Source organism: Lissotriton vulgaris, chromosome 3_2, assembly GCF_964263255.1.
Source record: "Lissotriton vulgaris chromosome 3_2, aLisVul1.2, whole genome shotgun sequence".
Taxonomy (NCBI): Eukaryota; Metazoa; Chordata; class Amphibia; order Caudata; family Salamandridae; genus Lissotriton; species Lissotriton vulgaris.
In genome coordinates, this window is record NC_141690.1 from 6,831,011 (window position 1) to 6,853,274 (window position 22,264).

Here is a 22,264-nt window from a genome sequence, read left to right on the forward strand (position 1 = left end):
CTTCCAAAATTTGGGGGGCAGTGGAGAGTTGAGCTTAGGATAGCGAGATCGTGAGTGGAGGCAACCTTGAGGTAGATTTGAGTGTCATCTGCGTAGAGATGATAGTGGATCCCAGATTTACTTAGGAGATTTCCCAGTGGTTCTAGGTAGAGGTTGAACAATGTAGGTGCAAGTATAGAGCCTTGAGGAACACCTTGACCTACCGCCAAAGGAGATGAAAGACTGTTCGCTATTTTGATCATTTGGGATCTATCAGAGAGGAAGGAAGCAAACCATTTAAGCACAGTACAATCCATGCCCATTCTCTGTTGCAGAGTGTTGAGGAGCCGAGAGGTCAAGGAGAATAAGAAGACAGGACACCCCCCCCCCCCCGAGTCGAGTATCCTCAGCGCGTCAACAATCACTTGCAATAGGGCTGTTTCAGTGCTGCAGTTTTGGATGAAGCCGGACTGACAGTTGTCAAGAAGATCATTGTCCTTGATATAATGAGGGAGTTGTTTCGCTACACATCTTTCTGTGATCTTCGCAAGAAAGGGTAGGTTAGTAATGGGGCAGTAGTTGTTGAGGTCATTCGCATCAGCATTGGGTTTTTTAGGCAGAGGGGTGACCTGCCCTGTTTTGAAGGAGACAGGAAGGGAAGCTTGACAGAGGGAAAGGTTGACCAGAGTGGTCCAATAGGACAGTGAATGGGAATAGAAGTCGATGGCAATGGCACTGGGGATGGGGTCAAGAGAATGGTTGGAGGGCTTTGTTTCGTGGATGCATTTGAGTTCTGCTAAATGGCTAACGATTTGCCCTCCTCTGGAGGGGTAGGATGAGCGACCTGAGCCACAAGGGATTTCACTTTTTCGACAAAGAATAGCGCAAAATCCGTTGCTTTCTTTGTAGAGTCCTCCAGCTTGTAGGGTGGGGGAGAGCGGTTAGGAATCTCGATGAGATCGAATAGTTTTTTGGGTCTATTTTTGGCAGAGTCAAGGAGGGTTCTGAAGTGCGACGCGTTCCCAAGGAAGATGTTCTTATGGTACTTGGATCTTGCAGAATGAAGCGTGGCCAAGTTATCGGTGGAGGGTGCTTGCCTCCATTGTTTCTCCAGGAATCTTAGCTGCTTCCTTTCTTCATAGAGGGATTTGTTGAACCAGGGTGCTGAGGGAGTGGGCCTTATCTTTTTGCTTTGGAGAGGAGCAACGTTATTGATTTCGACTGCAAGGACTGTGAGGCATTGGGAGGTGAGTTCGTCAACATCAAGGTTCCGGTCTAGCCTTGGAAGTGATAACAAAGCTGATTCACAGAGGGAAACAACGTCAATATTTTTAGCATCACGGAACCAGGAGGTAGCCCTCTTAGGTTGGCCAAGAGTTATAGAGTGTGATAGGTGAAGAGAGAATGGGATGAGGAGGTGGTCAGACCAGTCTACGTGAATAGGGGTAGTGATAGAAAGCCTGTCTGCTTTGGAAATAACAAGGTCCAGGATTGAGCCCTTAGAGTGTGTTGACTGTGTGCAGTGTTGGATAAGATTGTTTGCAGAGAGGAAAGTGGCCAGCGAGTTCGCAGAAGAGTCTTGCGGTGAGGCCCAGTGGAGATTGAAGTCACCCACAAAGGTCTGATTGTCACTTTCCGAGTATTGGTCGCTGATGAAGTCAGTGAGTTCTTCCATAAACGAAGGGGCGCTACCCGGTGGGCGGTAAATGACATGGAATCTGAGGGGTGAGCGATGGTGCAATTGGAGCTCAAGAGAAAGGCCTTCAAAAGTGTGGAAGGAGCTGAAAGGAAAAGCCTTCAATTGAAAGGAGTTTCTAAAGATGACTGCAACACCTCCCCCAACGCCGTCGGTTCTGTTATTCTTGAGTATAGAATAGCCTATGGGTAATAGGAGATCAAAGATAGAGTGAGAGGTATCGTTGAACCAGGTCTCTGTGAGGAAGAGCATGTCAATATTGTGAAGGGTGATGGTATCGGAGATTTCAAGTTTATGTTTTACTGCTGATCTGCAATTGAGGAGGCGACAGCGCAGCTCTGTCTAGACTGTTTTGGTGATGGGGGCACTTGGGCTCTGCAGGGTGATCGAGATATTGTACTTATACGGGGGTGCTCGGGAGGGTTTAGGTGGATGCTTGGTTCTGACAGAGGAGATGGTCGGAATAGAGAAGACAGTAGGGTAGTCTAGCTTGTTTTCCAGGGAGAGTAGGGCAAAGCACGGGTGGTTGGGTGGCTGGAAGGAAACAGGAGGGGGTGGAATTGGTGGAGGAAGGCAGGGAGAGGTGGCGGTAAAGGAGGGGAGTTGAGGTGTAGGGTTCAAAAGTGGGGAAAGGTGGAGGTTGAGAGCGGGAGTTGGTGAGTCAGAGGCGAAGGGAGAGTTGTCTTTGTTGGTGTTGCAAGAAGGAAGGGAATTAAGGACAAATTTAGGGGGAGCTCGGTACAGATCAGGGCGGTATGGTAGAAGAAGAGGGGAGGATTGTGTGGAGTCATGGGAATGTATGAGGTTAGGGAGGAAAAGAGGGGAGGTGGTTGAGGAGGTCCTGTCGTCGTGAGGAGGTGGCTGTAGGGGAACGGGCATCTGGCAGAGTGAGGGGGTTGGGAGAAAGGGAAATTGAAGAAAGGAAGTGGTTCTGCTGTGCCCGAGGGAGGGAAATGGAAAGGGTTACCAAGGGGGGAAAGGGGGTAGCACAGCATAGGTGGAGGAGAGGGTGGAAGGAGAGAGATGCAATGGGTTTGAGGACAAATCGGGGAGAAAAACGAGGGGAGGAGGGGGTAATGGAGGAATAGGGGGAGCGTAGGGAGGGTTACCCTGGGGAGAGGGTTGGAGAGGTGGACTCAAAAGGGGGCTGGCAGGTAGGAATATGGGTGAGGTGAAGAGATTGGGGAACCGTGATGGTGCAGATTGGACGAGGAGCATATTAGTTAGAGGTAAGGCTGAAGTGATGAATGGGGGGGCAAACTGTGATGGGTGAGGAATAGGAGAGGAGGGCACAGGGGAGGGGGTAGGGGGGAGGGAAGAGGGCCTGCCTGGGATTCTCGAGGGGTGCACCCTAATGGTGTGTAGGGGAGTCAGGGGAGGAGAAAGTGAGTAGTGGGTGGAGCTAGGTGAGGAGTTAGGGGATAACCCAGTCATAGAGGAGGGGAGTAGGGAGGGGAAGAGGTGGTCAAAGAGCGAGAGACAGGAGTCTTTGCCTTGGATCATGACAGTACCAAATGAGCCGGAGGGAGGTGGGGGGGATATGAGAAAGGTGTTACTAGGAAGGCTGTGGTGATGAGAGGTAAGAGGCCAAAAAGGAGGCACATATTCCATATGTTGGGTGAAGAAATCAGAACTAATGCGTCGTCCGGGAAGTGGGGTGGGTATTTGTTGGGCCCTTCATCTAAGTATGCATGGTGCCACTTGGCACTAGATAAACAAAGGAATAGTTTACATATGAAAGGACGAACTGGACCATTTTCAGAACCATCACAAAGCAAATTTGGTCAGAACAGATTATCATGAACACCCAGTGACCACTGGTGATCACCGACTTTAGCATCAGCCTGTAACAGAGGCACATTCGGCACCAAACGTGTTGCACGCCTATAATCTCAACAGACTACAATTGAACCCTAATCTCCTGAGAAACATTAACATTAGGGGCAAAGAGCATGGGGTGGAACAAGATCTGACTAACAAGGTCTAAGAATGCACAACAACCTCGTCATCATAAAACCACCTCTAGAGGTACTCAGAACAGGGTGCGTAACTCATACGGATATGTGGTGCTAGGAAATGTTTTCCATGTAGTATAAGGGCCTGGCGCCCTAAATACCTCCGAGACTCACAGGCCAACTCAGCAGGGGGCACCAATGCCCTGAATCCATAATCCATAATGTCAAGGCTGCTGCCAAGGCAGCGGGAGTCCTAACTCAAACAAAACTGTCTCCACTGATGCTGCGCAGCTGTAGAAGGCCTAAACTGTGCAGCTGGCACTACTTGTTGCACAGCTGTAAAAGAGGCAACAGCATCCTCATGATGGTCATGTGGCCTCCTTCACGGCCAGCCTGACGGTCCGCGCTGGGCGGCAAGGTTGGAAAGTTGAACCCAGTTATACAGGGTTGCTTGAGCCACAGACTAAGAAAAGCGGCCACACGCTTGCCTCTGCCACAGGCCCAGCGGATTGCAATTATTTAATCCAGCGTTCAGGCCCCTGCTGTATTCAACCCAGAAAACTATTTTCCCCGGACCGTCTGTGCAAATTCAACCCCCATCGGGCCAATAGTCCTCCTGCTACAGTGGTCCTCAACTCCTTCACACACACTTAAAAACTCTTTCACCCACAGGACCTCAGGGCAATACAGTCCGGAAATGATAGTAAGTGTGTCCATTATTCCTACCCATCGCCGCGTCTTCAGCACACTCTCTGTCCCAGGGAGTCAGATAGCACAGCTCCGGACTGGCGGTAAGGGGGGCAGGCCTCACCACTCACGAGCTATTCACTTCATTCAGTGCCCTGGCTATCTGAGCATTGCTGGTACTGGGCATTGGCACTGATTAGTACTGGCACTGGTACTGAGCCTCACTGGAACTGGTCTCCAATGTTGATCACTGTGGGACCTGGGATACAGTCACCGAGCATGGCAGAGCATATTACAATGTCCCAAATCCACCATCTTAAGGTCAGGCAGCATGGGCTGGTCGTGTTCGCTCAGGCAGGCTGAAGGCAGCGTTTTAGCAGACCCCATATGAGAGTCCAGTTGAGAATGGGCTTAGAGAGTGGTAAACTCGCTGCAATGGAGCGCAGAGGGCAAAATCGGAACAAATAAGGCAGCGCTTCTTCGCCGACACGCCATTTTGGGGTCAGGCGCCTCAAGATCGCAATCGGGACACCCCTCTCGTCGCGCAAAAGTCAGGGAATCTAAGGTAGGCGCCGCTTCTCCTTGGATTGCAATGCGCTCACCTCGCTGGCTTCATGGGGTGTATCCGGATCAGTAGGGAGGGTTGTGGACCGTCTTGAGGTGGATCGGAGTCTGTGGACATAAAATGGCGGTCGGCATTGCGTCTCCTGGTCCAGCAAACAGACAGCGGGAGGCCCGTTCCCTCGGGTGAAAAGTGGCGCCGAGCGGCTCATTTGCTGCACCAAGTCTTGCGGTCACCGAATTCACCGGTTTGGCATGATTTCGCGCTCTGCCCCACACTATATTCAGTGCGATTCGGGCCCCTCGCAGTGAGCCAGTCCAGACCTGGTCCGCTTGTCTTGGGGGCTCTGCCCGCCTACTCGGAGCCGCCCCCCGCGGAAACCGCACGGGAGGCAGAGACCGCAGCAAGAAGTGTTGGAGGGGCCGGGCCCAAGCCCCAGAGCCACACCCTCCACCCAGGACAGTTTGTCTTTTCAGAGCAGGGGCAAGAAGGCGAGGGGTGACAGGATCACATGAAGCACTCTATGGCACAAGCCCCAGCTACCGGATGGATAAATTCAGAGTCTACTGTCCAAATCGCCATATTAGATCGGAAGGGTAAAGGCTGTTAGTAATTTGCGGGTTTAAGAAACTTAGCACAGGTGGCAAAACTGTTGTCCATCTGGCCTCAAAATTATGGAACACCCTACAGGTGGACTTGCGTAATTGCTCCAATCTTCTCTTTAGGAAACTCTTGAAAACTGCACTCGGAGTATAATTTCTATCTGCACATGTTCGCCTGACTTTCCTGTTAAGATAGCACACCCCTTCGGGGTTGATTTCTGCGCTTTATAAAACCTATACATACTGGGGGTACTTGGTCTTCCGGGATCTGCACTTGCTGGCGCAGTACAAGAAAGAACTGAAGTCAGCGCACATGGGTGCGTCTAAGCAGCTCCTGCGCAGTCATCTCAGTGACAACGTCGCCAACGATGCCTACCGACACGCAGGGGTACTGCTGATGAAAACTTTCCAGATCCAGTCAGATGCCTGGGGTTAATTCTAAGGTAAGGATCTATCACTATGCGTTTCTTTCAGATTCTAATACTTAGGTGGCTCACCCAGACCCTGAAACTAGTTTCTGTAATCTAATGACAAGAAGGACAAAGAAGATGCTGTGCAGATAAGACTCTTTACTTACCTGCAAGCAGTGTGTCTTCAAACACCCCCAGTCTCCATTGGTTAACATTGGGCCTTATCTTCAAATTTGACCCCTGCACCCGGCTGCCCCTGTGCAGCTGGTGGTGCAGTGTTTGTCCTTAGATGAACCTTGCCCTCTGCTCACCCAGCATCCCAAAGACTGGATTTGGGAGTTGGTAACTGTTAGATTTGGGGGGTCTCTGGTTGGCACAGGTAAGAACTTGTGACAAGCAGAGACCCTCTCCTGTAGTCAGGGCATGGGACTTACTCTTTCAAATAACCCCTGCTCACCCTCTAGGTTGCGTGGTGCGAGCAGACAAGGCTAATCTCGGAGTGTTATTGGTTAAGCATTTGTAATCACACACAGTAGCTCAGTGACAACACCACACCAGGGTTTGTATAAAAAATAGGTGTTATATCAGCAAGACTTAGTACAAGACCCAGATAACGTTTCTAAATCAGCCCACAAGATTATTTAGGCAAAAAGAGTTTTTAGTAAGAAGTCTGTGCGCAGCGTACTTCTAAACTCGGCCTGGCGGTGAAGCCAACAGAGTCTGGGGCGCACGGAGGACGTTTCGGAACTGTGCGCGTTGAATACAGCGTACGATGCGGGCACAGTACCTTTTGCTTGGGGGGAGTTAGTCATGGACGATGCGTTGCTGCTCCAAGCGGCTCATGCAGCGGTGCCCTCCTTGTCGTGTTAAGAGTCACGGCTCGTAGGCTCTAGGTCGCGTTACTGGAAGGGGGGGATGCCTTGTGGATTCGGGGCACTTCGTTGAGGCGTCCGCGCCGTACCTGGAGAGGGGGCGCTGGAGGCTCGGTGCGGAGCGGCAGTACGCTTCCTAGGTACGGGACGTACCCAGCTGCTCTACGAGCAGTAGCCTATGGAAAGCAGTAGGAGGGGCATCGATCAGACCGATGCAAAGGGGTGAGAACAAAGCCCAAAAAGCGGAGTCCGGGCCGTACGTTGTGAGCTACGGCTGAAAGTGCGGCAGTCTCGTTGCTCGGGCCAGGCCGGTCCAGACGGTGCGAGTTACGGCTCGAAGTGCGGCAGTCGCGTTGCTTGGGTCCACCCGGTCCAGACATTGCGAGCTACAGCTCGAAGTGATGCAGAAGTCTTGTTGCTCGGCCGGGCAGGTCCGTTCGTTGCAAGCTATGGCTCGAAAAGGGTGCAGAAGTTGCGTTGCTCGGGCCGGACAGGTGGGCACAGGGTTCTCAGAGTGTGCGGTAGTTTGGCATGAGGTGCGCGCACACAGTTCTCTCCTTTAGCGCTGCGGGATAAGGCAGCGCCCTCAGCAGTTCTTCTCCAGGTCATTAGAGTCCACTGGTCCTGGGACTCTGTTCAGGGGGCAAGCTCACACACAAGCCCTTGGAGATCTTTGAAACACAGGTCTTTAAAAGTAAATAGTCTTTGCAGGTTCTTCCTTTCCTTCAGCAGCAAGGCATCCACTGCAGGCCAATCCCCCAGGACAGGGACAGTAGTCCTCCTTCAACTTTCCCGGTTCCTTCTCCTTAGGCCAGTGGTGTCAAACACAAGGCCCGCGGGCCGAATCCGGCCCAACAGACCTCGTCATGTGGCCCGTGTAGCCGCCGCCGGTCGCCAGCCTTCACCTTTTATTCTCGCTTTTTTTTTATTGAGACAAGAAAGCCGCCTCTTCAGCGCATGCGCGGCAGCCTACAAGCCAGAGAACGTCTGCCCTCTAGCGTTATTGACACAAGAAAGCCGCCTCTTCAGCGCATGCGCGGCAGCCTACAAGCCAGAGAACGTCTGCCCTCTAGCGTTATTGACACAAGAAAGCCGCCTCTTCAGCGCATGCGCGGCAGCCTACAAGCCAGAGAACGTCTGCCCTCTAGCAGCGCCCGCCGTTCTACACAGGAAACTTCCACTTTACATGCATTCAGGAAACCTCCACTTGTTGAGCGCATGCCATCCTGTGATCTGTGACAGATCCAACGGCTGCCTGAACCCTTCTCTCCTGTACTGTAAGTACACATATGATGTATGTGGGGGGGGGGGGTTCTGCTTATTATTCTGCTTAAAAGTCTGAGCGGTAAACTTTGGATATACTGACCACTTCTGTGTCACTGTACAGTGGTGTAGGGACCATAAACTACAATCAAATAACCGAAAAATGTCCAAGAAAAGATAAGTTGATGCAGAGGGAAGGCAATTTCAGGAGAGATGGGAAAGTGAATACATGTTTGTGATTAATGGAGACAAGCCGGTATGTCTTATTTGCTATGAGGCAGTGGCAGTGATGAAGGAATACAATTTACGCCGGCACTTTGAGACCAAACATGGAGCCAAATTTGCTAACCTTAGCCACCAGGAAAAGCAACAAAAGGTCCAAGAATTAAAAGGTAGCCTGCATTCTCAACGGAATATTTTTGCAAAAATGACAGCAAAAAATGATGCAGCAGTATCTACTTGCCATTATTCTGACTATGTTTCTGCTTTAAGAGCTAGTTATTATTACAAAAAACAGTAATAATTGAATGCAGTGACAATAATTTATGATAATAAAGAGTGGACACATAGTCCTACAGATACAACCGGCCCTTTGAGGGTGACCAAACTGCTGATGCGGCCCCCGATGAATTTGAGTTTGACACCCCTGCCTTAGGCAGAGGTTTCGTCTTGGTTCAAGCAGGATGGGATTTCTTAGGAGCAGGGCTCCTATCTTTAAACCCAAAATCCTTTGTTCTTTCCGGCCACAGGGGCCTTTGCCTAGTCCAGTCCGTACCTTGAGCACTTTGTTTTGCAGACTCTGGCTTCTTCTTTCAGTGTGCAGGGCAGGGACATTAGACACTCCCCAGGAGGGGGAGCCAGCATTGTGGATGACAAGTACAGTCCAGGAGTACTCTGTTGACAGTCTCCCCTCTCTCCTTACAAGGTGCAGGGCAGAGACATCAGACGCTACACAGGAGGTAGAGCCAGCATTGTGGTGGCAGAGCACAGCCCTATTCGGAGCCCAGGGGCACTCCTCCCACCTATCCTGGTGTAATCTCTCTATTCACCATCTGGCAGCCCCAGCCGGTTTCTTGGAATCCCCCAGCCCTGTCACACACAGAAAACAGACAGCAGATACATATCAGAGCGGAGGCGGGCTGAAATGGTTAGGCAAGCAAATACCAGCTTTCTAAAAGTGATATTTGCAAACACAGGATATTAAAATAAACTTTACTAAAAGATGTATTTTATTATTCTGAGTTCAGGCATACTAAACTTAACTTTCTACCATGTTCCCTGAGTCGGATTGGAATGTAGGATGTAACAATTCCAACAGCCCATTCGGGCCTATGAGAACAGGTAGCCTTGCAATAGTGAAACACGAAAATGGCTGTAATTCACCATTAGGACATGCCACACACATCAAGGCTTGTTCTACCTTATGCTTACAATGCACCGTGCCTTTGGGCCTACCATAGAGGTGACCAATATGAAGTTCAGGGAAGGTTAAGGGACTGGCAAGTGGGTGCACTTGCCCAGTCAACATGACAGTACCAGACTGCACACAGGTTCTGCAATGACAGACCCTAGACACATTTTACAAGGCTGCTTCTGTGTGTGGCACAACCAGGAATGCAAGCCCACTAGCAACATTTGGATTCACAAGCCCTGGCAATCCTGGTGCACTTTACTGGAGTCTGACAGTAAATCAAATAAGCCAATCATGGAAACCAATCAACATAGATACTTTCTATAGGGAGCACTTGCACTGTGGTACTGAGTGGCAGTGGCACAGTGCTCCGAGCAGCTAACACCAGCAAAACACATGAGGCACAGTAACAAAAATGGAAGGGAGACAGATGCCACTGGTGCCAGGTCTAACAGTTACTTACCTGCGAAACCCAATTTTTTATTTTCTTCCATAAGTTAACATAGCAAAGTCTGAAAATTGCACTGAGTGTCCATTTGAAACTGTACATAATTCCTATTTAAAAACATACTTAACTTTTCGCGAAGATCTTTGTTTTACAATAAATCTTGAAAGAAGCTTATACAAAATTGGCTTTCGATTCCCTTTGAGTCGTGTTTTAATTTATTGGTCATTGTGTGCACAATAAATATCTTATACCCGATGTTAGGCCTATGGCTGCTCGCCCACACTACCGCAAGAAAACAAGTTACTTACCTGTAACTTTAGTTCTCCAGTATTTATTTAATTATTTTGAAAGTTTTATATAGCGCGGACAAGATCTTTGCAGATATCAGAGCGCTTTACAAAAACAGGGGGTAACGAAACAAGGGGGTGATTAACAGACTTATGAGCAAAGAGTAGTAGTAGGTACAAGATGGGTATCAATATAGGGAAGGTACATGGGGGGCATAATCACAAAACCGATGATACAAATTGACCATCAGACAAAACAATAGTGCAGATAGGTGCAGAGTCTCAAATATATCCACAGTACAAGTTCAGGTGAATTTAGTCTTGAGGATAGCTTTTACTTCTTTCTTAAAGAATGTAGTGGAGGAGATAAGTCTGGTTTCTGGAGGGAGTGAGTTCCAGATCCTGGGTGCCATTCCTGAAAAGGAGCGTTTATATGTTTTTTCCTTACGGAATCTACGAGGTTTCAGAAGATTCTTTGTGCTTCTAGTGGTTCTAGTGCCACCAGATATTGTCAGCTTCTGAGTGAGGTAGCTGGGTGAGTTGTTGTGTATAGCTCTGTGCGTCATGCAGGCAATTTTCAGATGTATTCTGGCTTCAAGAGGTAGCCAGTTCAAGGATTTTAGGTCAGGGGAAATATGTGAGTGTTTTTTTGAACCAGTGAGGAGTCTTGCTGCAGCGTTCAAAGAGGCTCTCAGGGGTGCAGTTGTAGATAGAGGGAGTCCACAAAGGGCGACGCTACCGTAGTCTATGCGAGGAATGACTAGGGCCTGAACTGCAATTTGGAAGTCCTTGGCTGGTAGGAAGGGTTTAAGTTTCCTCAGGGTATTGATTTGGAAGTTTGCTCCCTTCGTTGCCTTGCTGATATGCTGCTGCATGTGGAGGTTGGCGTCCAGTGTAATGCCTAGGGATTTTGCTGAGTCCACGATGGTAGGTTGGACATTGAGTGCAGTTAGATGCTTAAGTCAGGTTTGAGTGGTGGAGATTTTCGAGGGAGGTGAGATCAGAAGGAACTCAGTTTTTAGAGCATTGAGTTTGATGTGATTATCGGCAAGCCATGATTGGGTGTTTCTGAGCGTTGAGTTCAGAAGTTTGATGTCTTTGGGGGATTGTACTTTGAGATATAGTTGGGTGTCGTCGGCGTACATGTGAAAGTGTACATTAGATGCTTGTAACAAGGCGGTGAGAGGTTCCATGACCAGATTGAACAAAGTTGGGGATAGAGAAGATCCTTGTGGGACACCTAATGTGACAGGCACTGGTGAGGACATCACGTTGTTGCTCTTGAATTTCTGGGACCTGTTATGCAGAAAGGAGGTGAACCATTTGAGAACAGTCCCAGATAGACCCATTCTGGTGTGTAACAGCTCAAGTAAGTTCTCATGTTTGACAGTGTCAAATGCTGAGGAGAGGTCGAGAAGGATGAGGAGGCAGGTATCGTTTTGATCTAGGATTTGGAGTGCATCATCAATTATGTGTGTCATGGCAGTTTCAGTACTGTGCCCTGCTCGGAAGCCTGACTGATGAGGGTTGAGGAGGTCAAATTGATCGATGTGTTTTGTCAATTGGAGTTGTACGCATTTTTCCAACAGTTTTGCAAGGGTGGGAATGTTGGTAATAGGACGGTAATTGTTCAGGTCAGTAGGGTCAGCTGTTGGTTTCTTGAGTATAGGTGTAACTTGTCCAATTTTGAGGGAGTCGGGGATGAGTCCTTGTTGTAGAGAACTGTTAATAATTTTGGTCCAGAGCGGGAAGAGTAATGGGATGATGTCCTTTAATGCGTTGGCAGGAAGGGGGTCTGTGAGGTGATTAGAGGGTTTCAAAGTACTGAGCAGTTTGACAATTGTTTCTTCCGAGTAGGTGTCAAAGGATGACCATGCAGCATTGTTCTTTGGTACAGTGGGTGTTATGATGTGGGGGTTGGAGTAAAGGTTTACGTCATTACGGAGGTCGCTCCTTATGTTGTCAGTCTTTAGATTAAAGAAAGCAGAGAAGTCTTCACAGGATGGTATATCGCCTATTGTGCTATGTGAGTGTTGGGGTTGTTCCTTGGATTGTGTTTTGATGAGTTCAAATAGTTTTCTTGGCCGGTTTTTTTGCTGGAGGCTGAAGTAATCTGATTTTGTGCGCTTGATTTTTCCTGAAGTAGGCGTTTCTTTTTTTCTTCAGAGTTTTAAGGTGCAGTGCGGAAGGTGTTGATCTCCAGGTGTGCTCTGCCATACTTATGGTTCGTCTATCTTCATTGAGTCTACCATCGTACCATGGGTTGGAGTTCATAGTGGAGACTATTTTCAATTGCAAAGGGACGGCCTCGTTGATTATTGAGGTCATAGAGTTGAGGTAGTGGTCGGTCAAAGATTGAACGTCAAGAGTGCCGGTAGGGGGAAGGAGGAGATTGCAGCTGTGGGAGGGTAAAGAATTTGGGTTGAGTTTCCTCAGGTCCCTTTTCCAAACCTTGGATTTAGTGGTTTGAACCGGGTTAAGTTTAACTTTTTCATTGATGAAGAATGTGATAATGTGGTGGTCTGACCAGTCACAGGGTTGGATTGATCCAAGCTGGGTAGAGTTTTGTTTGGAGATGATAAGGTCTAGGATAGAGCCTTTATCGTGGGTCGGGCTGTTGCAGATTTGGGTGAGGTCAAGAGCATTGAGGTAGTTTTTGAGACTATTTATCACTGCGTCATTGTGATCGTTCCAATGGAGATTGAAGTCACCAAGCAAAATTTGAGTGTTTTGCCGTCCTTAAAAGGTTGAGATTGTGTCCATGAGTTGTGAACAATGGGATTTAAGGGAGTTCAGCACCCAGGAAAATCTCCCGCAGCATTGAAGGTGTTAAAACGTTTGGCGTTTTTTTTAGAGAGCTCGGTGGGGTAATTAATTTTATATGTGTGCTTGCCTGTGTGTTCCATGTTGGGTGTAGGGTGTAGGTAGGTGAGGGATGTTGTGTGGGTAGGTGTAGCAAAGAGCTAAGGTAAATGAGAGTAGAGTAGCGTGGTTAGTCTAAAGAGTGGGCATGAGGGAGTAGAGGATGTGACTAGTTTAAGATGGCCGCTTCCTAAGGCCTGGTAGAATCAAGAGGGTTGACTAGTCAAAGATGGCCGCCAAGTAGGGGAGATAGTGAAAAATTTTGTAGTCCTTTTTTGATTTTAAGCTTTGAGATCTGTTTCACTTTCTAATCCAGGGCAGACCGAGGAAGTCCCATTTCAAGCTTTATCAGTTAGGGAGAGGAGAGTCCTATGTCTATTTTAAGGATCACAGTGCCAGGCAAAGTAAATGGCTTTGTGAGGGTCTGGAAGAAATGGAGGCTGTGTGTTGTTGCAGGTTTATGACCCCAGCCATTTTGGACAAAGTAACTCAAAGGAGTAGATAGATCAAAACTGAAATTAAAAAGCGGAGCAGAAACAGTACCTTGTCATATTCCTGAGCATCTAATGTGCTGGTGTTCACTACAGTTTTTTTTTTAAATCGTCGTAGGAAACGATGTTGTGTGTACTGGCTTCTGGGACGATTTGCGATTTTGCTCATGATTATCTCAGGAGCAGCAGGGGGGCATCGTGAGCGCCGCGTTGAGAAGAAGAGGAGCGGAAACATGTCTCAGGTCAAGGGCAGAACTGTGATACACGAGTCAGGAGCATATGTGCAGACGGCGTGCAGCCTAGCTCTAAGACACAAAATAGTCGCCGATGAAATCAGGGGCTGCCGTGTATCAACCGGCGGGGTCAGGGCTGCCGCTCGAAAGTCAGGGGGGCACGCCAAGTCTAGAGCCCTGCTCGCCTCGGCAGTTGCAGCCCCGCTCGCCTCGGCAATTGCAGTTGTGTATTACTCACACAGGGACGCTCCGTGAGGGACTGCGGAGTGCCGCGCAACAGGTCGGGAGCCCAACAGATGCCGCCAGCAATCCAGATCGCTCTGTGAAGAACTGCCCCAGGGATCCAAATCATCCATTCAGCTCAGGCAGCGGTGCGATCAGTCCCGGCGTGGACACGGTCATCAGTAGGCTGGTGGGGGCGTACTCAACTGTGTCGGACAACTCCGATGGACAGATCTGCTCCCCAGCATGCACAACTCCATCGATGTCCCGCAGCAGGAAGACTCCAGGCCATGATCTCCAGGTGGGAACAAAATCCGCAGCAGGCTCCCAGGTGGGAACATAATCCGCAGCAGGCTCCAGTCATCCGTCGCAGTTTCAATGGAGGGGATGCAGATTCCTCCGGTGATCTCTGGACTCTTAGCAGGCTACAGACATCAGTCAAACATTGGTATTGGAAGCTTTCATAGATTCACATGCCTGAATCATTCCCAGTCGTCGACACGGGAGTCTCCGGGAAAATAAAAAAGCAATGCTTAGTAGTATAGCAAACTGAAAAGAGACCTAGGCCCATTTCCCTTTTGCAACCCATAACCTTCGTTATGTAAAAGGAGACCAAACTTGTCCCTGAACCAAACACTCCTGAGAACCTTTTGCCCCTCAGATTTTCGTGCACTTGTGCCATAAACACCTTTTGTGCTTAATCCGAGGTGAGCCTCTCAAGGGGAAGAGGGTGGGTTGCATGTGAATCTATGAAAGCTTCAAATACTGGAGAACTACAGTTGCAGGTAAGTAACTTGTGTTCTTACTCCTGTATTGGAGCTTTCATAGATTCACATGCCTGAATCAGAATAGCGAGCAGTAGAATAAGGGACTTTTCTTTTATTTTTAGACTCCATGCAGACCTGGTATAGCTATGCAAGACATCATTTATCTATACAAATTGATCATGGAATTCTGTATATTAGAAATTTAACCACTCACTAAACATAATAAAAACTGTGCATTTGTATCCAAGAAACCAGGACGGAGGGATGAAAAGAGGGCTCACCGTTACTGGATAAGGTTTCTCAGCACCGCTTCTCCCACCGCCACATCTCGTCCTGTGGCTGCATCCAAGCAGTAATGCCTGGTGAAGGTGTGTGTAGTCTTTAAGGTCGCTGACCTGCAGATATCCTGGATCGGTACTCCCGCAAACAAAGCAGTGGAGGTGGACACTGCTCTTGTCGAATGGGCACGAACTTGTGCATTTAAAGGCTTTCCAGCTGTCTGATGACAATACTCTATCGCACTGGAAATCCATCTGACAATTCCTCTTTTTGATAAGGGAAGCCCTTCCTGGGTGTGCTGAAGGCAACAAACAGTTGTGAAGATTTGCGGAAGGGTTTTGTCTTTTGTAAATAGAATTTGAGACAGCGTTGAACATCCAGCAAGTGGAGAGCTCTTTCCGCTGCTGTTGTTGGTTGAGGAAAGAACCGTTTGAGCATTAGTGGCTCATTTAAATGAAAGTCAATTGGAACTTTTGGAATACATTTTGGATTAGTCCCGAGTATCATTCTATCCTCTTGAAATTGCAAGAAAGGGTCTTGAATCGTGAGAGCCTGTAATTCCCACACTCTCCTGGCTATAGTGAGCGCTATGAGAAGCTCAACTTTCCATGATAGAAATTTAAGATCTGCCCTGTGTATTGGCTTGATGGGCTGTTTCATTACTTGAGAAAGAATAATGTTCAACTGCCAGAGAGGTGGTGAAGGCTTTACTGGAGTAAAAACCCGGAATAATCCTTTCATGAATTGTTGGATGACTCTTGCAGACCACATAGTTGGTCCTTAGGAAGTCCTCCTGTGATATTCCTGTGAGTGATATTGCAGCTAAATGTACCTTTATCGATGCATGAGCCAAAAGTAAAATATATGGAATAATCTCATGCGCTGCCGAATTCAGAGGATGAATGTTACATCTTTGGCACCACAGACAGAATCTTTTCCATTTCATTCTGTGGGTCTTGTTCGTACTCTCCGCTCTGGCTTTTGAAGGATGTCTTTGCATTCCTCTGAGATCTTTAGATGGTGAAGCTTACAGTGCTCAGGAGCCAGGCCGCTAAGTTCAATAATTTCGGATCTGGATGTAGCACTTGTCCCTGGGACAAAGTCAAAAGCGCCTGTATTAGCCAGAGACGAATCGGATGGACCTCCGACAGTAGAGGAAGCTCTGAACCAGTGCTGCCTGGGCCACCATGGGGCTATCAGGATCACCCTGCATGGCTCCTTCTTGATCTTCCTAAGAACTCGTGGCAGGAGGGGAACTGTAGGAAAGGCGTAAGCAAAAACGCCTGACCATGCCATCAAAAACGCATTCCCGCAGGATCCCCGTTGGGGAAGCCAGCTTGCGAAGAACCAGCATTTCCCGTTCTCTGCTGTTGCGAAGAGGTCTACTGTTGGTTCCCCCCCCCATCTTTGGAAGATGTCTAGAACCCCTTGGTCGATCTCCCATTCGTGGCAGGTAGATTTGAGCCTGCAGATTGTATCTGCTTGGACGTTCTGGTCCCCTGGGAGATGTTCCGCTGTTCTGGATATCTCGTGTTGCAGTGCCCATTCCCATATTCTATGGGCCTTTTGCGACAGAGAGAGTGATTTTGTTCCTCCTTGTTTGTTAAAGTAATGCATAGCTGTTGTGTCGTCCGTTCTTACTAACACAGTTGATCTTATTTTTGGCAGAAACGCCAGCAATGCCAAGCGGACGGCTCTGAGTTCCAATAAGTTGATATGCATCTTCTGCTCGTGCAACTTCCAGCGGCTGCTGACTTTAAGGTCCTGAAGGAAGGCTCCCCATCCTTCTAGGGACGCATGTGTAGTAATTATCAGTGGGGCTGGCTCTGTGAGGAATGAAAGGCCCCGCGAGATGTTCCGCTCTTAGGTCCACCATTTCGCCGCTTGAACCATGTTCGGCGTTACCTTGACTAGGTCTTCGAAGGATCCCTATGCTTGAAGCCATTGTAGATCTAGCTGCTCTCGCAACGGACGCATGCTTAACCTGCAGCAAGGTACGAGGGTAATGCAAGATGACATCGTTCCCAGCAATGACTTGTACTTGCATACTGAAAGGCACTTTCTTTTTGTGAAGTCTTTGAAAAGAGATGTAATTCTCAGTTGCCTTTCTTTGGAGGGGAAATGCCTTGTTCACCTCTGTGTCCAGTATCGCTCCCAAGAAGGTGATGTTTCTTGTCGGTTGAAGGGATGATTTTTCCTCGTTTAAAGTCAGACCTAACCTGGCAAACAAATCCACGCAAGCCGCTGTTGGCGATCGGGCGGATGCTGCTGATGGTGCCTTAACCAACAAGTCAGCGAGGTAAGGAAATACTTAGTGTTTGTTTCCTTAGAACAACCGCCATTGGAGCCAGGCATTTCATGAATATTCTTGGGGCTGATTTCAGGCCGAACTGCAGTACCTTGAATTGGTATTGTTCTCCGGCAACCATGAACAAAAGGTACTGCCTGTGGGAAGGATGGATGGGGATGTGACAGTACGCATCCTGTAGGTATGTGGTTATAGGATCTCCTGGGTCTAAAAGCAGAAGGATGTCCTGAAGAGAAACCATTGTGAAAGATTGCTTTTTGAGATAGGTGTTTAGGGATCGGAGGTCTCGAATAGGACGCCATTGGAGAGTGTTTTCCTTGACTAGGAAAAATCGTGAGTAAACCCCTTCCCCTCTGGGAGTTCGGCACCGGTTCTATTGCTCCCTTTCGGAGCATTGTCCAAATCTCCAGACGCATCTGAAGTAAGTGCCTGACCTCTTGATGTATCGGTGGTGTACAAGGGGGCGTTTGTGGAAGTTCTCGAGTGTGTCCGAATTGAATTATGTTGAGGACTCACTGGTCCGTAGTTATTTGCTGCCAATTTTGGAGATAATAAGCAATCTTTCCACCCAATGGAACATGTGACGTTAGAGGGATAGGTGTAGCCGGATCCTGAAGGCTGTCATTGTCATTGGTTGTTGTCTTTCCCCTGACTACCTCCCCTACCCTCTAGGAGTAGATTTTGTGTAGCCTCCTGACTGACGGTGCGTATACTGCTTACGGTAAGGCTGCGATGATGTAGAGTAAGATGAATATCTTCCCTGCTGGTATCCTCCTCTGAAAGATGATTGGCCTCTACCTTTAGAGCCTTGAAAAGGAACTTTCCTATATTGTAGTGTTCCTAATGATTTCACTGTATCAGTATCTTTTTTGATACCTTGCAGTACCTAGTCTATGTGATTTCCGAATAAATCCTCTTCATTGAAAGGAAGATCCAAGATCTTATTTTGGACTTCCGGCCTGAACGCTGTTGCTCTCAGCCATCCTTGTCTGCGTAGGACCGCCGCTCCTCCCAACGATCTGAAGGCTGTGGTTGCGATGTCCATAGCACAATCTATGACTTCAGCCGAAGTCCTTTCTCCCTCTTTCAGAATCTTGGTCCGTCAGCCTTGGAATGCAGGAGGCGAGAGGTCACACCACATCTGCCTATCGTACCTGCCTAGAATGGCCAGGGCATTCAAAGCTTTTAATAACAGGGCAGACAGAGGAAAACCTCTTCCCCGCATTGTCCAATCTCCTACCCTCTCTTTCAGGAGGTGTCGTAATAGGAGCGGACGGATTCCTGGTCTTCTGCTGAGCCGCCTGGGTTATGATGGAGTCCAGCTTGGGGTGGCCTAGAAGACAAGCTGGAGCATCCGAAGGTGCCTTATATTTTTTGTCCAGTCTGGCAAGAACTTGAGTCACCATTGCCGGTGTCTCCAGGACTTTCAGGCCCTCTTTCCATAGATGATCGACAACCGGTAGGGACCGAAATGTACTACGATAAGGTTCCTTGAAGTCGTAAAAGAAACATTCTGCTTTGTCTGTGGACATGGTGAGTGTGAATCTGTTTGTGGCTCTCTCCATTAGATAATGAAAACCACTGATGTACTCACGTGGTGAATCGACAGGTTTCGGTGAAGGGGAAGAAAGCAACTAAATGAGATAATCATCCCACTCCCTGCTAGGGTCCATTTTCTCTCCCTCCTCATCATCATCCGTGGTCACTGGCTCTAGTTGAGATCTTGCTGGTGGAGATCTAGGCAAGGGCTCTGGTAAAATTTCTCGCCTACGCACTGGCGTACCTGGTATAGAGCGTGGTTGAGGCGTAGTCACCTGTAATTCTCTAGAGGTATGAGGAACATGTCTCTTATAATCCTCCAGCATGAACTGCAAATACTTTAGCAATGAAGATGGAACACTCTCCATCTCCTCCTGGTGGTATTATTGCTGGGGACGACATTGAAACGCATCATATTCGTCCTCTGAGTCACCCTCTTGGTACTTTACTTGCAACTGCAACGGGCTATTAGCATAGCCAAAAGGACCGCCATCGTCCTCCACTTCTTCTGACTCCTCCAACAGGTGAGATGTTACCAAAGGTGTCACCTTACTTGGTGATGGGTTCTTCCTGGCAAGAACCCATTTTCTGTTTTTTTTCCTCCCGTCGACAAATTCGGCATTGCAACCACCGACGTTATTATCGTTGTCAACGCTACCATCAACTATGCCGTTACTGTCGTCATTGCAGTCGACAGCGCAATTGTTACCTGTAGTCATTGTAGTCGATGCAGTAGTCGCCACAGATCTCGGCGTCGACACTGCCGCCGACAGTGATAAAGTCTTAGACGTACGTTTTACCTCCGATTACATCGACGCCGCCATCTTCTTCGTCGACTCTCCCGTCGACAGTGTAGATTTCTCCAATGTCCCCTCAGGAAGTGTGGAGGCCGGCTTCTTGACTGAATGTTTGACTTTAGTGGGTGATTGTGGGCTGTGAGCTTTTCCTCTTGTTATGTTAAGTTATATTACATTTATACAGCGCACAGCTACTGAAAGTGTCCCGGCGCTAACTCCAGAAAGAATTAAAAATTATCCATATTCCGATGTCAGTCTAAAACAGCAGCGTTTTTGTTGTTGTTTTTTTTAAAAAGCAATGGGTCATGGATACTCCTTAGAGCCATCGGTAGTAGGTTCCAAGCCAGGGCGGCTTTGCGAACAAATGAGTTGCCGCCAAGACTCTGGCGGATGAACCGAGGATTTTTCATTAGCAGCTGATCCGATGATTGCAGGTGCCGGGAGGGTTTATAAAATCGCTTCTGCAAATAGATATGGCCAAGACCATGCAGAGCACGGTGAGCCATGGAAATCATTTTAAATTAAATGAGAGACTCCACCGGGAGCCAATGCAGAGTACGTAAATAAATGCGGACTCTGTCTACGAGGCAATCCCAGTAGCAGTCTGGCGGGCGCATTTTGGACTACTTGAAGTTTCCTGGTCAAGTAAGCCGGACTGCCAGCCAGCAAGGCATTAGCGTAATCTAGGCGAGACAGAATCATTGCTCTGACCACCGTCTCCTTAGCGCTCACTGGCAGCAAAGGGAGGAATATCATCAAGATTTTAAGGGTCCCCAAACAAGTCCCTGTCAGCTTTTTTATCTGAGAAGAAAAGTTCAAGTCTTCATCGAACCAAACCCCTCTGTTTTTGACCAGGCCCTTGCTCACAGTAGGGCATGGAAAGTCAGGGGGCCAGAGCCTAGCCCTGAAGTCCTCAGTCCTAGGTATGTTTTACCCCTGAAGCATGACCCATGCTCTCCTTTTCTTGGCTTGGGGGAGGTTTAGAGGGACTGCAGCCAGAAGACCCTAGACAGGACTTCCTTCCTGGCTTTAAGCTTTTGAAGACAAAGTAATAAACTTCCTTCACGAGCCCTCAAAGTTTTATTTGAAAAGGTACGACATCCCTTACAATCCTTTGCTTGATGATCTGGATAAAGGCAGTAGATGCAATCCTTTAGGGGTTGTCTGCATAGTGCCTTTTCTTTGAACAGGTGGCACAGGCTCTAAATAAACATTTTTTTCTCCTTGTCAGCCATTGTAACAGTTGGAGAAATAGTAGGTAGTAAATAAATCTGAAGAAGAAAACCCTCAAATCCAATCTAGATTGAGTAGAAATTGAAGAGTTAGAACAGAGCTCAAAGGAGACGCCCTAGCAAAACGTGCGTTAGAAAATCTGAGGGGCAAAAGGTTCTCTCAAAAATGTGTTCTAGAGGGTGAGGAGGTTCTTATTGGTTCAAGGACAAGTTCGGTCTATTTTACATAACGAAGGTTATGGGTTGCAAAAGGGAAATGGGCCTAGGCCTCTTTTCAGTTTGCTATACTACTGGGCATTGTTTTTTTTATGTAACGGAGACTCCCGACTCGACGACGGAGAATGATTCAGGCATGTGAAACTATGAAAGCTCCAATAGTGGAGTAAATAGAGCACTTTGGGTTTGCATTGAGCCCTGAACACTTCTGGGGGAATCTATGAACTCTGTGCACGGTATAAACTCCAAGTGGTATACCATATACAAAGCCAGCTTCCTACAACATCCAACTATTTAAACAGGGCCACACTGCTCTGGATCCTTTCGAAATATACACTATCCAAAAGCAAAAATGCTGCTGCTCAGTTTCATATTGTTATGGAAACCCTAGGTCATTTGAAAAGGTCGTATTCTCCCTCCTTAGACCTCTCTTTAGCTTCCAGCTCACTATGCAACAGTGAAAACATTCTGACATACAATTCCTGCCATTTCTTTTCTGTGGTGTGCACCCAGTGGCTTTGTCACATGTATGACAACTTTTTTCAACTCCTTTCTTTCTTTGAAATCCCCTATTTTGACCGTACATTTCTACCTCTCATCACAATCTGTTCCACAGCATCAGTTCTCATGTTCTAAGCCATGTCTCCTTGCTGTTCTCGTGCTTAATTACCGGTTTGTGTACAAGATGCTCTGTCCCTTTGTGCAGACACTTTTTGTGTACCTTTTTGTAGCAGACATGTTTTCCTCTGTGCCCAACAGTGTCCTTAACTTAACAGTACATCTGCAGACATGTAGTATACTCCTTTCCATTCCCAGCCTCCACCCCAATTGACAACATAACCGGGGCAGACAAAGTCGCCCTTACATCCTTACCTGGCATTAAAGTCAGTGCCCGCTCCGTAGTCTGCTGCCGTAACAGTAGAAATCACCTGCCCGTTGACCTGGTGTCAGTGGATTTGTGTCTTAAGCCTGTAAAACACTAAGTGGACACTGATTAACAAACCCACTCACCACCACCCATGGACCCTCCGGCCCCTTTTGCCACCTCCCCTGCTACGCCTGATCAATCACATCACTGCCCAAGACCTAGTCCTCCTCCATGCTATCCTCCTCATAGTCAAAGTCCATACAACCCACCAATTCATC